This window comes from Mirounga angustirostris, unplaced genomic scaffold, assembly GCF_029215605.1.
Source record: "Mirounga angustirostris isolate CCGP_5_RB_7025 unplaced genomic scaffold, mMirAng1.0.hap1 SCAF_10, whole genome shotgun sequence".
In the NCBI taxonomy this organism is placed as follows: Eukaryota; Metazoa; Chordata; class Mammalia; order Carnivora; family Phocidae; genus Mirounga; species Mirounga angustirostris.
In genome coordinates this window covers 39,466,483-39,485,051 of record NW_026991718.1, presented here as the reverse complement: position 1 = coordinate 39,485,051, position 18,569 = coordinate 39,466,483, and the positions used below count along the sequence as shown (strand labels likewise).

The following is an 18,569-nucleotide window of genomic DNA, read 5'->3' as shown; positions in this document are numbered from 1 at the left end:
AATAGCAGAGGCCACTAGAAGGGTCTCAGTGTCTGTCTGTCTGTCTCTCTATGTACACCGTGTGGCTACACATCCTTCAGATGCACCTGGGGAGAGCAGAGGTCCCTTGGGACCACCTTGCCAGCACTTGGGCCACTGGCCAAAGGTGCCCAGGATGGTGATCCAGCCCCTGGCAAAAGCATGGCACCCTTTTGCCAAAAGCTTGGGGCATGAACAGTGAGACCCTCAGAGAACCGAGTAGTGTGGGGCAACTAGAACATGGAGGGGAGGGTGTTGTTGGAGGCTGGGGTCAGGTGGCTGGAGATGCCAAGAGCAGCCTGGGGCCTTCGTGCCCACTGAACGTTTCGTTTTGCCACATCAGGGAGCCACCAGAGGTTTTGGTGACACAATCAGTAGCATGAACGATGGGCTGGTCTGAGGAAGGGTTGAGGCAGAAGGTCAGTTAGGAGTCTCTGCAGAGACCCAGGGCAGCAGAGAGGAGGGGAATGATTTGAGAGATGAGCCAGAGTTAGAATGACGGGACTTGGTCCTCCTTCGGATGTGAGGGTGAGGGAAGGAGAGAAGAAACCAAAACTATCCCCAAGTTTGTACAGTAGCCAGGGTGGCCGTATTTGTGGTCTACATTGGTTGTCTGGTGTATTAGTGTTCTCCAGAGAAACAGAACCAGTAAGGGGTGTGGGTGTACACGTGCATTTACATGCAATTATGGAGGCTGGTAAGTTCCAAGATCCTCAGAGTGAGTCGACAAACTAGAGACCCAGGAGAGCCAATGGTTTAAGTCCAGTCTGAGGCCAAAGACCTGGGAAGCAGGTGAGCCAATGCTGTTGTTTCTGTCCAAAGGCATTCAATGGGCTCGAGACCCAAGAAGAGCTGATATTTCATTGCGAGTCCAAATGCAGGAAGAAAGCCCATGTCCCAGGACGCCTGGGTGACTCAGTCAGTTAAGTCTGCCTTCAGCTTAGGTCATGATCCTAGGGTCCTAGGATCGAGCCCTACTTCGGGCTCCCTGCTCAGCAGAGAATCTGCTTCTCCCTCTCCCTCTGACCCTCCTCCCTGCTCGTGTTCTCACTTGCACTCAGGCTCTCTCTCAAATGAATAAACAAAAAAAATCTTAAAAAAAAAAAAAAAAGCCCATGTCCCACTTCAGGTCATCAGGCAGGAAGAATTTCACTCAGGAGAGGGTCCACCTTTTTGTTCTATTCAGGCCTTCAACTGATTGGACAGGGCCCTCCTAATTGAGAAAAGGCAATCTGCTCTCCTCAGTCTACCAATTCAAATGTTAATCTTATCCCAAGACACCCAGAATAATGTTGAGCAAATGTCTGGGAACTTAATGTCCCAGTCAAGTTGACACTTAAAATTAACCTTCCCGGGGCGCCTGGGTTGCTCAGTCGTTAAGCGTCTGCCTTCGGCTCAGGTCATGATCCCGGGGTCGTGGGATCGAGCCCCGCATCAGGCTCCTTGCTCAGCAGGGAGGCCTGCTTCTCCCTCTCCCACTCCCCCTGCTTGTGTCCCCTCTCTCGCTGTGTCTCTCTGTCAAATAAATAAATAAAATCTTTAAAAAAAAAAATTAACCTTCCCACCCCATGTAATTGTTGAAAATGTTCCCCTTTACTTCAAAAGAACGTAGGTTTATAGGATATGAGGAAACTGGATCAGTGCTGGGTTTTGAGAGCATGTGTGAGATTGACCTGCTGTGGCAAGGTATAGAGGAGGCAGCTGAAAATGAGGGGTGAGGGGCTCAGGAAGAAGGTTGGGGGCAAACCACGAGATGAGCGTGATTATCATGTGGCCGCTGACCAGCCCGGGGGTGGGCAAGAGGACACAGTGAGGACTGAGAACACCAGCATTTGAAGGGGTAGGCCAAGACACTGAAGAGTGGTAGGAGGGGGTGAGTGTAAAAACTAGCAGAAAGCGGGGTTGGGGGGGGTCCCAGAAGATCGGGGCTTGTTAGGGAAGAGACCTGAGAAATGACATTGGTTTTGGTAGTTAAGAGGTCAAGCAACAACCTTAACAATAACGGTGTCAATGTTATGGAAGCCGGATTACACTGGACCAAGGCATCAGGAGGAGTGAAAAGGGCAAAAGTGGGTGTCTTTGGTTTTTATAAAAAGACTCTAAGGGTGAGGTGGGACCCTGGCCACCTGCACTGGCTTTGCTTCTTTGGGAGGACAAATAGAAATCGAGGAGAAAGAAATTAATGACCCACTCAAACCATGACTGTGAGTTTAATTTAGCATGTGTTTGAGTGACTCTGAGTATGCCTGAGCCTGAGAATTATTAAGTAGTGTGGGATATTTAAGAATGCAACAGAGGAAATCAAGGTGGATCAAATAGAGAATTTGGCCAATTAGAAAAAAGCATTCGGATGAGCCACACTTACCTAGTCTGGCTCTGTGTGCATCATGGATCTTGGGACAGGGAGAGGTCGTTGTCACCCGGTTCAGTGTTTGCTTTTCAGAGCCAGCGTGTAGGAACCAGGGCCTCAGGAAGGAAGGGGCAGAGATGTGCAATCGTGGGGTTATCAGACGCGGGCCCTGAACAAGGCCTGACCAGCTCCCAGCCCTGCTCCCCAAACAGCTGCAAGAAAGTCAAGTTCTGTAAGCAGCTTCGTGCACTGGCTGTGCCTAGAGTTGGTGTGCTACCGGGTCACTTGGGAGATGACATGAGATTCGAGAAATGTTTTGAGGGCTTCTGAGCACTGAAATGTACCCCCTTCCCCAACCCAACTAGCCTAGCCTTGGATATTTGAAATTCCATTAAAGACCAAGCCCTCGATTTGGTTGGAGAGATTGGGGAATGTGACACGGCCCCTCTCCCAATCCAGAAACGAGGCATGTAATGTGCTGACGCCATCCGGAATGTTGAAGGAATACAGCAAATTTGCCCAGTAACATCAGCAGGAATCACGGCTGCAGGCACTTCCCGTCTAAGCCCCCCAAGCAAGGGCCGCTCTCAGGTTTTGGATTCTCTGTATTTACTAGAAACTTCCACGTTGAGCCTTATCCACATAATCATTCCTCTGTAATAAAGATAGTATTCTGGGCAAGGATGTAGGCAGGGGTGAGACCAGGGTACCTGGCATCCGGTAGCACTAAAAACCGCTGAGTGGGTAGGCGGGTGGATGCTTGCTCTGGGGGATAAGGAGAGTGTACAAGGGACAGGGCTGCAGATCCATGGAAGCCATCTTTGGAAGAGAAGCCCAAACAATGTGTAGAACTGCAGAAAGTTCTGCGGGCTGGGGCGGGGGGGGGGGGGGGTTGTTGTTGGCATCTGGAGAAAAGCCCACAAGAGCATCACCTTAAGAGCTTTTAAAAAAAACGGGATGCTCCAGCCCTACCCAAGAGACCATAATGGGGACAAGGGACGGGAATCCGTTTTTTAAAGCTCCTTCAGGCAGCTCTCCAGCACACTGGACTGTCTCTCCAGCCCTTCCCCTCTGAGCAGAATGGCACTTGCATCTTACCCCTTTGGGGCCGCCTTCTGTGTTCAGGGAAGGGAAAGAGCAAGAAGAGAGGCCCAAAGTGCAGGGCCTGCAGAGCAGACCCTTCCTCAGCTGAGGAAGAACGCGTGCAGCTGCTGGCCATCAAGCACCCCTGGCCCAGCACATCTTGTCCAGGGACCGGCAGAGATTCCTAAGTGGCTGAGATCACCCTTTTTCAGGCCCTCATGGGGATGGCTAGAAAGAATTGTCAGGGGCAGGACACCATTCAAGGGAAAATAGCACTTAGAAGTTTGGAAATGTGGGACTGGAGATTTGAGTATGGCTTCCACTGTTGGGTTTTTTTCTGATTAGTTTTATCTGTCTTTAAAATTTCTATGCAAAAAAAAAAAAAAAAACCAAAAACACATTGCATGTATTTGTTCTTACATTTGGAGAGCAATACATGTTTAGTCAAAAGAGGAAAATAAAAGGAACCCATAATTTTGTCATCCAGAGATCAGTTCAGTTCACCTTTTAGTGTATATCCTTCCAGATCTTTCTTCAACACATATATAAAGATATGTTTTTAAAAAGTGGGATTGTACATGTTTTGTATCCTGCTCTTTCACTTAACAGTATGTAGTAAACACCTCTCCGTGTCTGTAAATACTCACCTACTTCATAAATTCAGATATCATCATTGCAACACAATGTACTTAATATCTTTTGGCTGTGATAAACAGCGCCTCGGTGAGCTTTCTCACAGCTACATTTTGCTCACATCCTTAATTATTTCCTTAGGATACATTCCTACGGGTGGCAGGCCTTTGGAAGACTTGATACATGCCTCCCAATTGCACAAGAAAGGTTTACTAATTTACTCTCCCACCAACGAGGTTTGAAAAATGCCCGTGGTAATTAAAAAGGAGAAAAGCCTTTGCCAATCTGACAGACTAAAAGGATTTAACTCCTTAGTGAGTTCGTCACTTCTTTATCTCAGATTCTGCACACAAATGGAAGTGGAACCCAGAGATTTTCCTTGACTGTTTGGGTAAGTGCCTGGCACCGAAGGATCTTTTCTGTCGGTCCCACTAGGTTTTCCAAGGCCTTTGCCTAATGTGGCTTTCAGTATGGCAGGTATCCCTATCCAGAGCCTTTATTCATCCTACTCATTGGCCTCGCCTGCTTCCGGTGTTTGCATGGGAACCACCAGGGGGCAGTGTGGAGCTATGAGCACACTCCCCAACAGGGAAATCTGGACTAATACAATCGTTCCTTTGTTGGGTGTTATGACTTCTGCTGGTTGGCATTCATAATGTTGATTTGCTTAGAGTAATATTTTATCCCCTTGCAGTTACTTTTATGTGTTCCCCTATAGCTGATATGTTGGTTGCAAAAAATAACCTGATCCATACAAGCCCCCAAACCTGGGTTATCCTAATCCCAACTCTTCCAGGGGCCCCAGCGCCCTCATCTGACAAATGCCACAATGGCGCTGGAGGCGTGGTGTAGTTTTTGTTTTGTTTTGTTTTTTGTTTTTTCTCTTCCAACACGAATGTAAATGAGAGGGTTACTAACAGTGTGGTTTTGGGGATGAGACAGGACTTGGGCAGGTTACCTAAGCTCTTGCTACCTTAGTCTCTCCATCTGTTCAGTGGGGAAAATAGCATCAGCTTATAAGGCTGAGAGGGTCAAATGAAATAATACATGGAAATAGCTTGGGACAGTGCCTGGCACAAGCAAACTCATCGGTAAATATTATCTTTAGAGGAATCTCTTTACCCTTCTACGCAGTTTGCTGTCCCTGGCTCTTGCACCTATGTATCTGCTTGCCTGAAATGATACTGCCATCAGCCATATGATTTCAGAAATACGATAGCCCATGGCAGCACTGAGCAACACAGTCCCACTGCCGTGGCCCCCACTACAGAAGAGCTAAGAAATACCAGGTTATGTTTTATAATCAACATATACACTATAGGGGAAAATATGAAAACTGTTGGAAGCAGATACGATAGCCGATAGCCGTGACTGTTTGATTTCATCAGTCTTACTGTATTAAGTAAATGGAGTCTTTCTTAGCCAGTAGACTAGAGTGAATAGACAGCCATTGACTCCATCCATTGTGTTCCTAAAAGGTTGTGATTATCACTGCTCTCACCCTAGGCCAACAAGATTAGGGGCTCTGGCAACAACCCCAGGAGCAAGGCCAGTGATGGCCTTTGGCTTTTGAATACATTGCGCCTCGCCGCCCCCCCCCCCCCCCCCCCCCCCGCAACCGGCTGAGAAGCAACACTTGGAGAGAGAAGCCCTTGCATCCCTCATTAACTCTACAACATAGTGTGATAGTTACCAAGAACCTCTCACAAATGATGTGCTGTGCCATGGGCTTGAGGATCCAAAGTACAAATAAGTTTTGGTTCCTGTGCCCAAAATATTTAGGAGGAGGTGATGCAGGATCCATGAGTCTGGCTACGGGCCGGGAAGTTAGTGGGGCAGGACAGTATGTGAATGACCAGGAGGAGGGACTGAGCCAATGCAGGGAGTGGGTAGGAAGCCAATGCAAGGTCAGGGGTGTTAGAAATGGAAGAAAATATACTGTGGCAGCCGGTGGACAGGGCTTAGTGACTCCCTTCCTCCTAGCCAGCGGACAGTGAGGGAGAAGGCGAAGGGAAAGATTTCTCAGGTCTTCACTTGGGAGTGCACTAGACGATGGTGGGTCTGGGTGAGGACCATTTGGGAAAAAGATAGCGGTGTGTCTTGGAACATGTTGACTTTTGGGTTTGTGTGCAGAACCTCTTCTAGTTCCGAGGGATATCCTCACCCATAATTTGCTGTAGCCTCTGAATGGCCATAAACAGGTGATTCTACAACAGTGTTTCCCTGCTGGTAACTATATGCATCATCTTGGCCTCGTAGCACCTACATTATTTACCTAAGATTTTTCTTTGAGTTGACTCACTTTTTTCCCACATTTTAAAAATGGAGCTTCATTAAAAGCAGCAGGGTCCAAGAAATCGGTTTTCCTTTTTCACATCTACGATGTATATATATTTTAAAGCCTATTAAAATGAATAGTTTAAATACTAAAAAATGGATGTTATTTAGCAGATGTGAGATGGGAACTGAGAAGGAGGTGCAAACACACTCTCAGGAAGTGAGGAGGAGGAGTCATGAAGTGAGTCTGGTGCTGTGATGGGGTGTATAAACCATCTTTATATAGATATATGGTGTACCCACAATAAATGTTCATTTCCTCTAGCCCTTCCACTGTCCTATCCTAATTTCGGTCCCCTCGCTTCAGGACCAATGCAGAATCATTTGGTGGTGCCCTGTGGGTGACTGACCCATGTGTGCCCATGCACTGCATGCCCACCAGGCTAGGACACAGGAACCCGTCCTGTAGGCTCCCCGATCAGGAGTGACGGCCCTGTGTCGGGTGGCTGGCATGGCCTTCTTCTTAGCATCCTCCCTGGCCTGTGGGGTCAGAGCGCTCCCCCAGAACTGCGCAACAGCGGAGGGACCTCCTCAGACATTTCCTACTTCCCGGTGCCCAGGAGTGGTTGGCTTTGGCCCGCACTGGCTGCAGGAGTGCTGGAGAAGGGTTCTGGAGAGAAGCCGCTCCAGGCCGACTGGCTGTTCTTTTGTGTTGTGTGTGTGTTACTGACCCACGATAAGCACTTCCTGTTCCCATTGATTATACACAGATCCTGCTTCCTTTCTCCTCAATACCTGGGATGCTTTCCAGCTTCTCCTCCCACAGAGGAAAATCCGTAAACTTCAGAATTCCCAGGCCTGCTTCTTGGTCAATGGGCTTCATGCAAGTCATTATTCTTTTTGCTGTCCAGTCACATTCTTTGTGGCTCCTTCACCTCTGTCTGGAAACTTAGTTCCTCATTGTGCCAGCCTAGAGACAGATATTCCCGAGGCCTGGTTCCTACCCTCCCTTCTTACTAGCCAAAATATCTCTACCTTCAGGCATAAATCAGACTGAATAAATAGACTGCACCTCCCAGATCGATTTTAATCAACTGGTGGCTGCCTGGTGTATTGGGTTGAAGATTCAGTGTCCACCAGGGCACAAGAGGGGGGTGTGGCAGCCTTCATGCTCTGTATTTGCTACCCCAAGTTTCCAAGGTGAGATTGAAGCTTCTCGAAGACCAAAAGCATGCTCTTACACCCTTGGAGTCATGCCGTAACAGTCCAAAGCTCTGTATCCTGTTGCTTCATGACCATGGGAAACCCTAAATCCAGAGGCTTCCAGCAGACTTGTTTTCCCCCACTGTTATTTATTTTTATTTTTTAAAGATTTTATTTATTTATTTGACAGAGAGAGAGGGAGGGAGGGAGACAACACAAGCCCGGGGGGAGAGGCAGAGGGAGAAGCAGGCTCCCCGCTGAGCAGGGAGCCCAATGCGGAGCTCGATCCCAGGACCCTGGGATCATGACCTGAGCGGAAGGCAGATGCTCAACCAACTGAGCCACCCAGGCGCCCCAGTTTTCCCCATTTTTTATTTTTTATTTTATTTTTTTTAAAGATTTTATTTACTTATTTGACAGAGAGAGACATAGCGAGAGCAGGAACACAAGCAGGGGGAGTGGGAGAGGAAGAAGCAGGCTTCCCGCAGAGCAGGGAGCCCGATGTGGGGCTCGATCCCAGGACCTTGGGATCATGACTTGAGCCGAAGGCAGACGCTTAACGACTGAGCCACCCAGGCGCCCTTCCCCATTTTTTAAAATGAGGTTGATAATACCTGCCTTATCTTTATCTAGGGGTCATTAAGACGAAATGAGATAATTCATATGAAATGCTTTAAAAAGTAAAATGACTACAGAAGTGTATCCTGCCTGTGTGACCCAGCTCTCCTGCTACCTCCTGCGAGAAGTTTTCCAGTTTTTCCGTGAGCATCCTGCCCACCATAACCCATCTTCTGGGAGCCTGCCATTTGCTGACTTATGTTCTCGTTATTTCAGTGCTTAAACAAAATCTCCCCTGTGGCATATCGTGCCCAGAAATAGTTACCTTGTGCAGAAGGTGCCCATGTCAGATCAACGGAGTGCTCTGTGCAGAGCCTTCACGGCATCTCGGCCCGCTCTGTAAGCAGGCAGTTCTGGAAGAAGGGGAAGCCACCTGCTACCTTTAAATAGCTCAGTTTTATCTTTTAGAAAGATACTTCTAGGGGCAAGTGACGGATGGACTAGAGGAGATGGGGAGGGAGACAGATGCAGTGGTGACACCAGGGGGCAGGATTTAGGATACCTTCATCTCTATCTAGCACCCTGTTCTTTGATGTGGACGCTGGACATTTTGTCAGTCTGAGGCGAAGTAACGTGCACCACCACCCCCTTCAGCCCGGCTTGCTACCGCCTAGCGCTTCCTAGGCAGAGCCTGGAGCAGAACTGAACCAGAGCCAGGAGACCAGAAGCAGACCAAGCGCTGTGCAGTAGCCCCACCACAAAATGAGGAGGGCCTGAATCCCTAAAATCTAGAAAGAGGCCTAGAATCCGTGGAACTTGTTGGCCAACAGGAGGTGGGGGAAGCCAAGGCATGAAGGCAAATTTTGAGCGTTCCAGTTGGGAAAACTGAAGGCAGGGGCTGGGGAAGGAAAATTAAGCAAAGATTAATTTTTAATAGCTTTGCTTGTTACTCTTGCTGTGATAAGCACGGTGCGTTGTAACTCATGAAGAGCCACGGAGAGGGATCTGTCCCCGCCCCCTCACCCCCCTCACCCCCACTTCCTCTGGGCCACACACATCTTTTGTCTATCCTTCAAATCATTACCTGTACACATGACAATTCCCAGCCTCACTTAGCAAGAGAAATGCACATTGGAACTAGAAGGAGCTACCGTTTTTCACCTGTCAGTTTGGCAAAGATCAGTATGTTTGATGATACTGTGGGCAAGGCAATAAGCTCTCTCATATGTTCCTGGTAGCAGTGTAGGCCGAGAAATTTGATAATACTTCCCAAAACCCAAATATACGTACCTTTGACCTAGCAGTACCCCTCGCAGCTGGGAAAGGGTCCTACAGCTGTGTTCCTACGTGAGCATAATAATGAGTGTTGGGGGACATTCACTGCAGCAAAGACCGGGAAGCATTTAGATGTCTGTGCATCTGGGCTGTTCATAGATTATGGCCTTTCTGTACAGCGGATACCATGGAGCCGTTCCCCAGAATGACTCAGCTCTGCTGTGTTGCTAGGTGATCAAGATGAGGTGCATACGTGCGGGCCAGAGAACAGGGCACAAAGCTGTGCAGGGGCAGAGGCTCTTCGGGCCAAGTCTGAGCCCACCGTGGGGGCCGGGATGGATGATCTGCCCGGAAGGGAGGGGGTGCTGCCCATGTACAGCAGAGATGACCATGATAAGGCCCAAGGCAGAAGGGGCAGGAGAGAGGATCCGGCAGGGTTCCGCTGAGGGGAAGGAGGGCCGGGTGTCCAAGGCCACTTCGTACCAAGAAGCTGCTCTGTGGTGTGTCTGTCACCATATATGTCAGGCAGGGAGCACAGAAACTGCCCGGGCCCAGCAGACCCCAAGATCACAGGCAATGTGAGAAGCTGCCTAGACTGAGGAGGCCTGTGGTTCTGGGCTTCAGAAATGAGGACCCAAAAGCAGTTTGGCTTTTTTTGGGAAAAAAAAAAAAAAAATCCTTTGGGGGCAGAGGTTCCCGGCTCCTGCATCAAGACGTCGGGTCCGCTTCAGCCGAGGCCCCCACATGTCAGCCTGCCAGGAGTCCGTGGCCAGAGCCCCCCGCAGCTCCTGTCCGCTGCTGCCCAGCCAGCCCTTAGCCTCTCTTGCCAACGTTGCCAGCAGGGACCCACCGGGTGGCCTGGAATCAGCCCTGGTGGGAATACTTGCACTCCGGATACCAGCAAAGGCTACAAAGCGGGGTTTGTGTCTGTGTGTTTGCTCAGAGAGCTGGCTGTCACACATGTCCTAGCACACCCCTGAGCAGGACCTCTCCGCACGAAGCACCCGGAGAAGAGTGACGGTCAAACTCTCTGTTACTTAGCTCTTCCCTGGCCCTGGGTGGGTAAAGTGCAGGTGAGAGGCTCATTGAACAGAAGTAACTTTAAATCTTAAGGACCAGGCGCCTGGGTGGCTCAGTTGGTTGGGCGACTGCCTTCGGCTCAGGTCATGATCCTGGAGTCCCGGGATCGAGTCCCGCATCGGGCTCCCTGCTCAGCGGGGAGTCTGCTTCTCCCTCTGACCCTCCCCCCTCTCATGTGCTTGCTCTCTCTCATTCTCTCTCAAATAAATAAATTTAAAAAATCTTTAAAAAAAAAAAATCTTAAGGACCACACACATATTTCCTAAGATCTCTCCATGTGCTCAGCCCTTTGCTTGGTCCTTTCCCAAGTGGATGCTGCATGCAATAAAAAAATTCTGCCAGGTGGTAGGTGCTCTTATTCCCACATTACAGGTGAGAAACCAGAGGTTCTGAAAGGTGAGGTAGCCTCCTCAGGTCCACTGCTTGTGAGCAGGGACCAGCGAGGACTCCTGAGTCTGTTTATTGAGTCTCTCCACGCATCTCCACTCCCAGGAACCCACTGTGGTGTAGACAGACATTCCATTTTTTTTCTTCCAGGGGAGACCATCTGGCCAGGTCCCTGCCTTCAGGCCACTGAAGTAAAATACCCCCATTTTAAAGGTGAAGTGATCAAGGGGCGCCTGGGTGGCTCAGTCGGTTGGGCGTCCGACTCTTGGTTTTCGCTTAGGTCGTGGGATTGAGCCTTGTGTCAGGCTCTAAGGAGTCTGCTTGAGGATTCTCTCCCTCTGGCCCCTGCCCCCCACGCTGTCTGTCTGTCTGTCTCTCTCTCTCTCTCTCCTCTCTCAAATAAGTAAGTCTTAAATAAAGGTGACATGATCGAGTCCAGAGAGGTTAGAACAAGCCTGGAATCCTGGTCTCTCGCTTCCCACACTGTGTCCTTCCACCACTGGAAATCGGCCTCGGAGGGGAGCCAATTTTTAAAAACTAACCTTTGGTCAACTCTGGTATGCAGAATTGCCAGATTCTCTGAGTTGGAAGAGGAAGAGAATAGTTTAAGGCCCTCCAGGAAAGAAGGGAATGGGCAGGGAGTAGGTGTTTATGGGAAAACTGAAACCTAACCAACCCACTCTTACTTTTGAGTTTACTCTTCAGTCATGAAATATCTTTAGAGTCCCTCCACTGCCAGTGCACAGGAAGGGCTGCAAAGATATTTGCTGACCTAAATGCTGTGACAGGTGCTTCAGAGAAAAGTCATTCTGTTGGTTTAAAAAAACACTGCCGAAGTGCGGTTCTAAATAACTTTTCCAAGGAAAATTATGTGTGTCTTATTACATGAAAAAGTAGCTTGTGTTAAGACATTTTGGATGTATTTGTAACAACCCACCTATTAGCAAAGTCTTAAGAAGGAACCCCACCTTCTACAAATGAGTGAAACGAAGAGGGTGACTGTGTTTGGGCTAGAGTGTCAGCTGCAGAACGAAGCAAAGGTAGAAGCTACTCCTCTTTAGAAAAGAAAATAAGGGGTAAGAGTGTAAACTTTGCTTTTTACACTTCTGCTCTTGGAACTTCGTCTAATCCATCATGTTTGGAAACCAGTTCTAAATACTTTCACTTTATCTTCAGTGATTTCCTGAAACGAAACATTTGCTCTTAGTTGGGAGAGTGTTTCTGTCTCCCCACTAATGAGCCCATTGCTCAATGTTGGTAGACTTTCAAATTTAGATCAACTTGTGTCCATTTTGACAGAAGTTAGAGGATCTTAAACAGGCCTCCAGGAACTGACAGGGTTGGGTGTCACAGCCTCCAAGCTGCATTTCCAAATTCTTGGCAAAAGAAGGCCAATTAATGTGAGAACCAGTCACTCAAGGGTGAAAAGAGCTCCGTTATGTGTGTTCCACATCTCTAAAGGATTCAGAAAGAGACCGGACAACCCAGTATTACAGACGTGGAATAAGTGCTTAAGCTCAAGATGGGACAGGGTCTGGACACATCGTGAATGCTGGCTTCTGGGCAAGGAACTGGGGATATGGACGTGACCCTTGAGGAGCTTATAGTCCAAAGCGTAGACAGAATTTGCAAATGGATAACAACAACACAGCATGAAGAATGTCATGGGAATACCAAGCTCAGCTGAGGTACAGAGGTGAGAGTGCTTTACTAGTGCTCTTTGTGGGGAGCTGGGAAGGTGACCTTGGGACAGGGTTTTGAAGAAGGGGTTAGAGTTTCCTGCAAGTAAAGGATCCTCCAAGCTGGGGAGCAGCCGCGCAAATGGCAGAGTTTAGTAGGAACTTGAGTGCAGTTTAGTGTTGGGGTTTAGGGGAGCCGTGAGGGTTGAAGCTGGAAGAGGATAGGTTGGCCCCGGATTGCTGGGGAGTTTGGGGGCTCTATCCCTTGACCCCAGCAGCCAACCAGGAAAGGATTTTCAGCAAAGATCTGATGAGTTGGTTTTTGTTTTTGTTTTTTTTTTTTGGTGTTTTGTGTGTTTACGTGCTCCGTGCCCAAAGTGGGACTCAAACTCACGACCCTGAGATGCAGGATCACATACTCTACTGTCTGAGCCAGCCAGGCGCCCCCTGATGAGTTAGTTTTGAGAAGCTAAACTCCTAACAGAATTTGGGGGAGCCATTGCAGTAGTCCTGATGAGGAATGATTAATTACATCCCCAACTGTGGCAGAATGGAGAGTAAAGAGAAACTCATCACTGGTTCACATTTTTTTTCATTTATAATACGATTCTTCACGTTAAAATACTGCGTTTTGCACAATGTCCTTGTCACTGTGTGGTGGACAGCCGTGTGTCTGCCTGTGGGCTTGGCTTTCTAGCCTGTTTTCCTGGGTGGCCACACGCACCACAAAGTTTCCTAAGAGGGAGGTCTGGGAAAGCCCTCTTCTCTATTCAGGGGGGCCTGGCTTTGGGGTCCCAGAGGGTCTGTTTATCACTGGAGACCAGAGAGGCAGGAAAGACTGGTCATCTAAACTGGGAGGCTTCTGCTGTGGAAACACAGAAACCGTGAGAGGGGAAAGCTCAAGGGAAGGCCCTTCTTTCTGCTGCAGGCTTATCGCGATCACCACGAAGTGGAAGGAGTTCTGTGGGGCGGGGTGTTCTCACCTGGGAAGCCTTTGGAGAGGACTGGTTTCCTTGCTTCCAATTGTAGCGCACTCCTTCTGGGAGCATTGCTGTTGATTGTGTAACCTGAAGCTTTGCTTCCTCTCTTGCCCAGGCCCTGCCTAAAGGGTTTTCTGTGAGAACGTGTGAATGGGGAGAATGTGGGCGTTACCCAGAGTCCTGTAGCGGCCTGTCCACACCAGCACCACAGCAAGCTTGGAACAGGGCAGATGGGGGGGGGGGGGGTCGCCGCCTTCTGGGAGGTGGAGGGTTAATCTCCGTAGCTCATTGGCAGTTCTGCCTCTGTCCAGGGCATGCTGGGATTTCCTCCCAGCTGTTTTACATCATGAAGATTTGTATGTTGGGGAAATTCCAGGGCACAGCTGCAATTAATCTGCTGCACAGTCTTCAAGCTAAGCAGGGATCCTGTAGGACCGAACCTCCGCCTCCCTGCAGGAAAGGGGGTTCTGGCTGTCCAGTGAGAGCACCCTCCAGAGAGACCCTTCCCTGGGCCCGAGTCGAATGGAAATAGCCCACCTGGCCAAGTATTCACCCTAAGGAGGGCACTGAGGAGGGGCCAAGAAGGAGAAAGGGACCCAGAGCATAAAGAAAAAGAGGTGCAGCCCCCTTTATAAATCATAAAGCCAAAATAACACTGATAGCAACGCTTGATAAAGATAGCACAAAAAAGAAAACTTTTGCTCACTCTTACTTAGGCACGTAGAAGTAAAAATCTTAAGACACTCGTGGTTAGCATTCCACAATACAGTGCAAGAACGAACAAGCCACCATGACCAAATAGGGTTTACCTGGGGAATGCGAGGGCGCTTTCGTGTAAGAAAAATCTATCCCCGTGTATCCATATCACAACTGAGGCAAATAAGAGAAACCACATGACCGTCTTGGTAGATCGGAGAGAATTCAACGACTATTCGAGTGAAAACGATTTAAAACCAGGAACAGAACCATCCTTCCTTAATGAGGCCAAGACGGGTTCTAAGCCACAGCCTCCGTCTGCTTAACTGTGAACCACGACAGCACGGTTTCCTCGAGTGTGTCCTGTGGAGCCCCAACCCCCAGAAAGAGTTTCCCAGATTCAGTAAGAGTGGGCAACTGTGTCTCTGTTCTGTCTCAGAGTCACGACGTACAGTGGCATATTGAGCAGCCTATGTAACTCAAGAGTGGTTCTACTCACCATTTGGGTCTGGTTTTTTCTTCCTGTTTTGGGGTATCAGAAGAGAGACTTGTCCCACAGACAGCATCCCATGAGTGACAGCCGTTGCCATTGCTTGGTCATCGGTTCCCTCGATGCCGCCAGGTTCCATGTTCTAAACTCCAGAGAGCATCCCCAGCAGGGAGGTGGTTTCACTCTGCTGCAGCCTGAGCATGATACAGTGGGCAGGAGCCAGTTGGGGTCAGCGAGATGGAGCCTAGACTGGGCTTGGAGAAACCAGCATTTTTAATTTGCCCACATGCCATTACCATGCAGAGAACCTACGCTCGGCCACACCTCTCTCAATCCCTAAGGACATGCTCCCACCAATAACTGGCCCCAGGGTGATTTGTGGGGCTGGATGAGAAGTGCAGCCAGAGTTTTATTCCCAGTAGACATTGGGTTAGGCCTGACCAGCCTCAGCTGCACATCTCTCATGCTGAGGCGGGAGAGGAGCAGAGAGGGGTGCTGCTGGCCCCTGCTGGCCCCTGCTGCCCCAAGTCATGGTCCTGGGAAGCTCAGCTGTCCCTATTCAATGCTCCGTTCTTCAGAACTGCAATCCAGAGGCATTTGATAGCTAAGCTACAGCGGGTTCCAATGCCTTTTTATAGGTCTTCCCCTACCCCCACTCCCGTCATCACTTGTTTCAAAATCTTAAAAAGGCAGAACAAGTTAGAATGGGGGGAAGGGACAATCCTCCATTTCGCTGTTCCCAGACTGAATCCTTACTTGCGCACCTGCACCCCTACGCCCCCCCAGATTGGCTGGTGAGGGAAGGGTCCTGGGCCAGATGTCCACTGTTCCCAGAACCGCTCTCCCCACCTGTCTGACCGATCTCTATGGGGCCAGACTTTGGTGGTGGATAAGGCTAAAGATCTTCACCCACTTCGAAGTTTCCAGGCCTCAGTTAAAGTCAATGAGTGAGAGGGAACCCTGCAGAGCAAAGAGGACAGTGTGGTCTCTTCCACCCACGGGCATTCCAGGCAGTGGGTAGGTAAGACACCAAGCCTGTGATGGACAACCGAAACCAGTAGCTCTTACTAAAAGCACTTGCTCCAAGCGTGTGTGTCTCTGTGCATGTTTGTACCTTGAGAGCCCCAGTTCGAAGGCAGACCCTCATGTAGCTCTTAGTATATGAGGTACCAGCTCCTCAGCCACTCGAGCAGGGACTCTCCGTGAGGGACAGTTTGGCCGCTCCAGGAGACATTCGGCAGGCTGGAGACGACGGTTTTGATGATCGCAAACGGGCAGGAGACTGGGAGCTACTGGCATTTAGTAGGTAGAGGCCAGGGAAGCTACTCGACATCCTGCCATGCACAGGGCAGCTCCCACCATATCCAGCCCCAAATGCCTGTCGTGCCGTGGTTGAGAAACGCTGCGCTCGACTCCCACAAGCCTGCTCTGCCTCACAGCCTGAAAAGGTCGCTGATAATGTTCTCTCCCGAACTAGGATTCAGGGGGATTCCTCTTTGATCTAAGAACCTCCCTGGTAAGCCAACAAGAATGAAGAGTGTGCAGTGTGTGCCTTTAGGACTCCAGCTAGGAAACCAGATGCTGGTAGAGCTGGTGGGTTTCAGGAACCCTTCTACTGTGTTTCGTGTTGGGGTGGATTTGGGACACTTCTCTTTAGCACGTGATATTTGTGATTGTAGCTCACCTTCAGGAAATAAACAGAAATGCTCAGGGTGTTAGTGCTAGGGAAACATCCCTACGGGAGAACACTGATGTGTAAATATTCATCCGGCTCTGAGGTGGCCAGCCCTGCGTGAGACAGAAAGGGAGAGAGAAAAATCCAGGCTGGGGTAGGGGTGGGGTTTCAATAAGGTGATGCTATGGAAAGTGTTATGACTCGCGTTGTAGTGAACAGTGTGGAGTTCGAAGTCAAGGGACCTCAGCCGCAGCTCCCCTCTTGAAGTCGGGCGAATCACTCACCCTGTGTTTACCTCCATTAGCGCCTCCGAAAATTTGGGACAGTCACCTCTACTTACAACGGCAGGGTTGTTGTGAAGATGAAACCGGTTTACATGTGTGAAAATGCTTTGAGGGGCGCCTGGGTGGCTCATTCGGTTAAGCATCTGCCTTAGGCTCAGGTCATGAACTCAGGGTCCTGGGATCGATGACGGTCTTCCCACTCAGCAGGGAGTCTCCTTCTCCCTCTCCCTCTGCTCCTCACCACCCCCCACCCCCGCTTGTGCGCACGTGTGCTCTGTCTCAAATAAATAAATAAAATCTTAAAAAAAACAAGAAAGAGGGAGAGAGGAAGGAAGGAAGGAAGGAAGGAAGGAAGGAAGGAAGGAAGGAAGGAAGGAAGGAAGGAAGGAAATGCTTTGGAAACTGCCCGCATGGCACAAATGTTATTCACTGAGGACATGAATTTTAACTAATGATTCCAGTATTTGTCCAGTCCTTTTAGTTTGCCAAAGGCATTGAAATCCCAGTTAGTTCATCTAGAAAGTATAGGCTCTGCGTAGGGAAAGAAATGGGTGGGGGTGGGAAGGGTCAGCAGAATGCAGGGGCAGAATGATACTCAGTATGGCAGCAGGGAGGGAGGAAGGGGCAGGTACTAGAGGGCCTGGAGTGGAGACTGTCCTTATTTGTAGGACCCCTTAAATCCCCTCTTTCGTTCCTACTTCCCAAGCCTCCCACAGCCAGGCCTGCTTGGCCCATCCGCCTGCCCTCTGTGCGGCCCACTGGCCCTCTTTAAATGTGTCCTAGGGTTATTATCCTTGCCTGTGGACATTGTTTTGAAAGCCCAGACCCTGCCCTCTCAGTCCTTGTTTGTGGGTGATGAAGAGCAGAGGGGCACCACCCATCCTACTTTTCCAATTCTGGGCACTTAGCTCAAGGCCAAATCACGATTTCTTTTTCCCTGGAATTGAATGACCAGAGCAAGGGAAAACTCAGAGACTTATTTCTGTCTCTCTGTAAAACTCTTCCTGGAGGCAGCATTTCTTATTGGAGGTGTAACTTTCAAAGTAACCTCAAGAATTCTGTGAAGAGGCTGCATAGCTGGTCCATTGCCCAGAAGCACCATATCAGTGTTGACACCAAGACAACATGTGTGCTTTTGCCCCTGGCGAAGACTAATGGTTTGCTTATGGAAATGACAGCTGCCGTTTATCACATGTCTCCCACGTGGGAAGGGTTGTGTTCTGTACTTGACATTGTCCCTAATCCTAACAACTGGCAAAATTATGGACCTAGCCTTGCCTTACAGATGAAGAAACTGAGACTCAGAGTTGTTAAGACACTTGTCCAGGGTTGCACAGCCTGGCAGAGTGAGACCCTGAACCCATGAGCATTTGACTCTGGAACCCAGCTGGGCTCACCCCAGGGCCCCTCCCCTCCTCCCCACTCATCGTCTTCCAGGCCCTCGCCAAAGACTGCTGTGCCAGGGTTGAGGAGAGGCTTTTAGTTTAAAGAAAGTGTGTGAGCATGTGTGTGTGTGTAGAGGGTTTACTACTGGGTTTGGATTAGTACAGGGTAAGCTACTAGATAATCTTCTCAGGGTTAAGAAACACTATAGCTAAAAGTTAAATCAGCATTGTTGAGTCTGGACAGATATTACCCATGACCCTTCGAGTGTCGGGCACATGGTTTTAATTCATTCACTCCCCAGATACTCCTGGAGGCCATGTCCTAGGGAGTATTGTGTGTGTTGCTATAAGCGATGGGGAGGAAGGGGGCAAGATCACCGTCTGGGAGCCCTTGGTCCCTTGATGAGCCCTGCTTGTCCCATGACTAGAGCAGGCAGAACTTGACCCTCGGTGATCAGTTCTTTGGACACTTTGGCTGGTTGTGCTGTTTTGCGTGTCCCCCACAAAATGACGGGG

At 49.4% G+C, this 18,569-nt stretch overlaps 1 protein-coding gene across 3 annotated transcripts in view; it reads left to right on the top strand.

Moving 5' to 3' along the window:
- The window catches only part of TCF7L1 (transcription factor 7 like 1), a 151,812-nt gene that overhangs the window by 113,032 nt on the left and 20,211 nt on the right, over nucleotides 1-18,569 (top strand). The gene's annotated exons all lie outside the window — the stretch shown is intronic.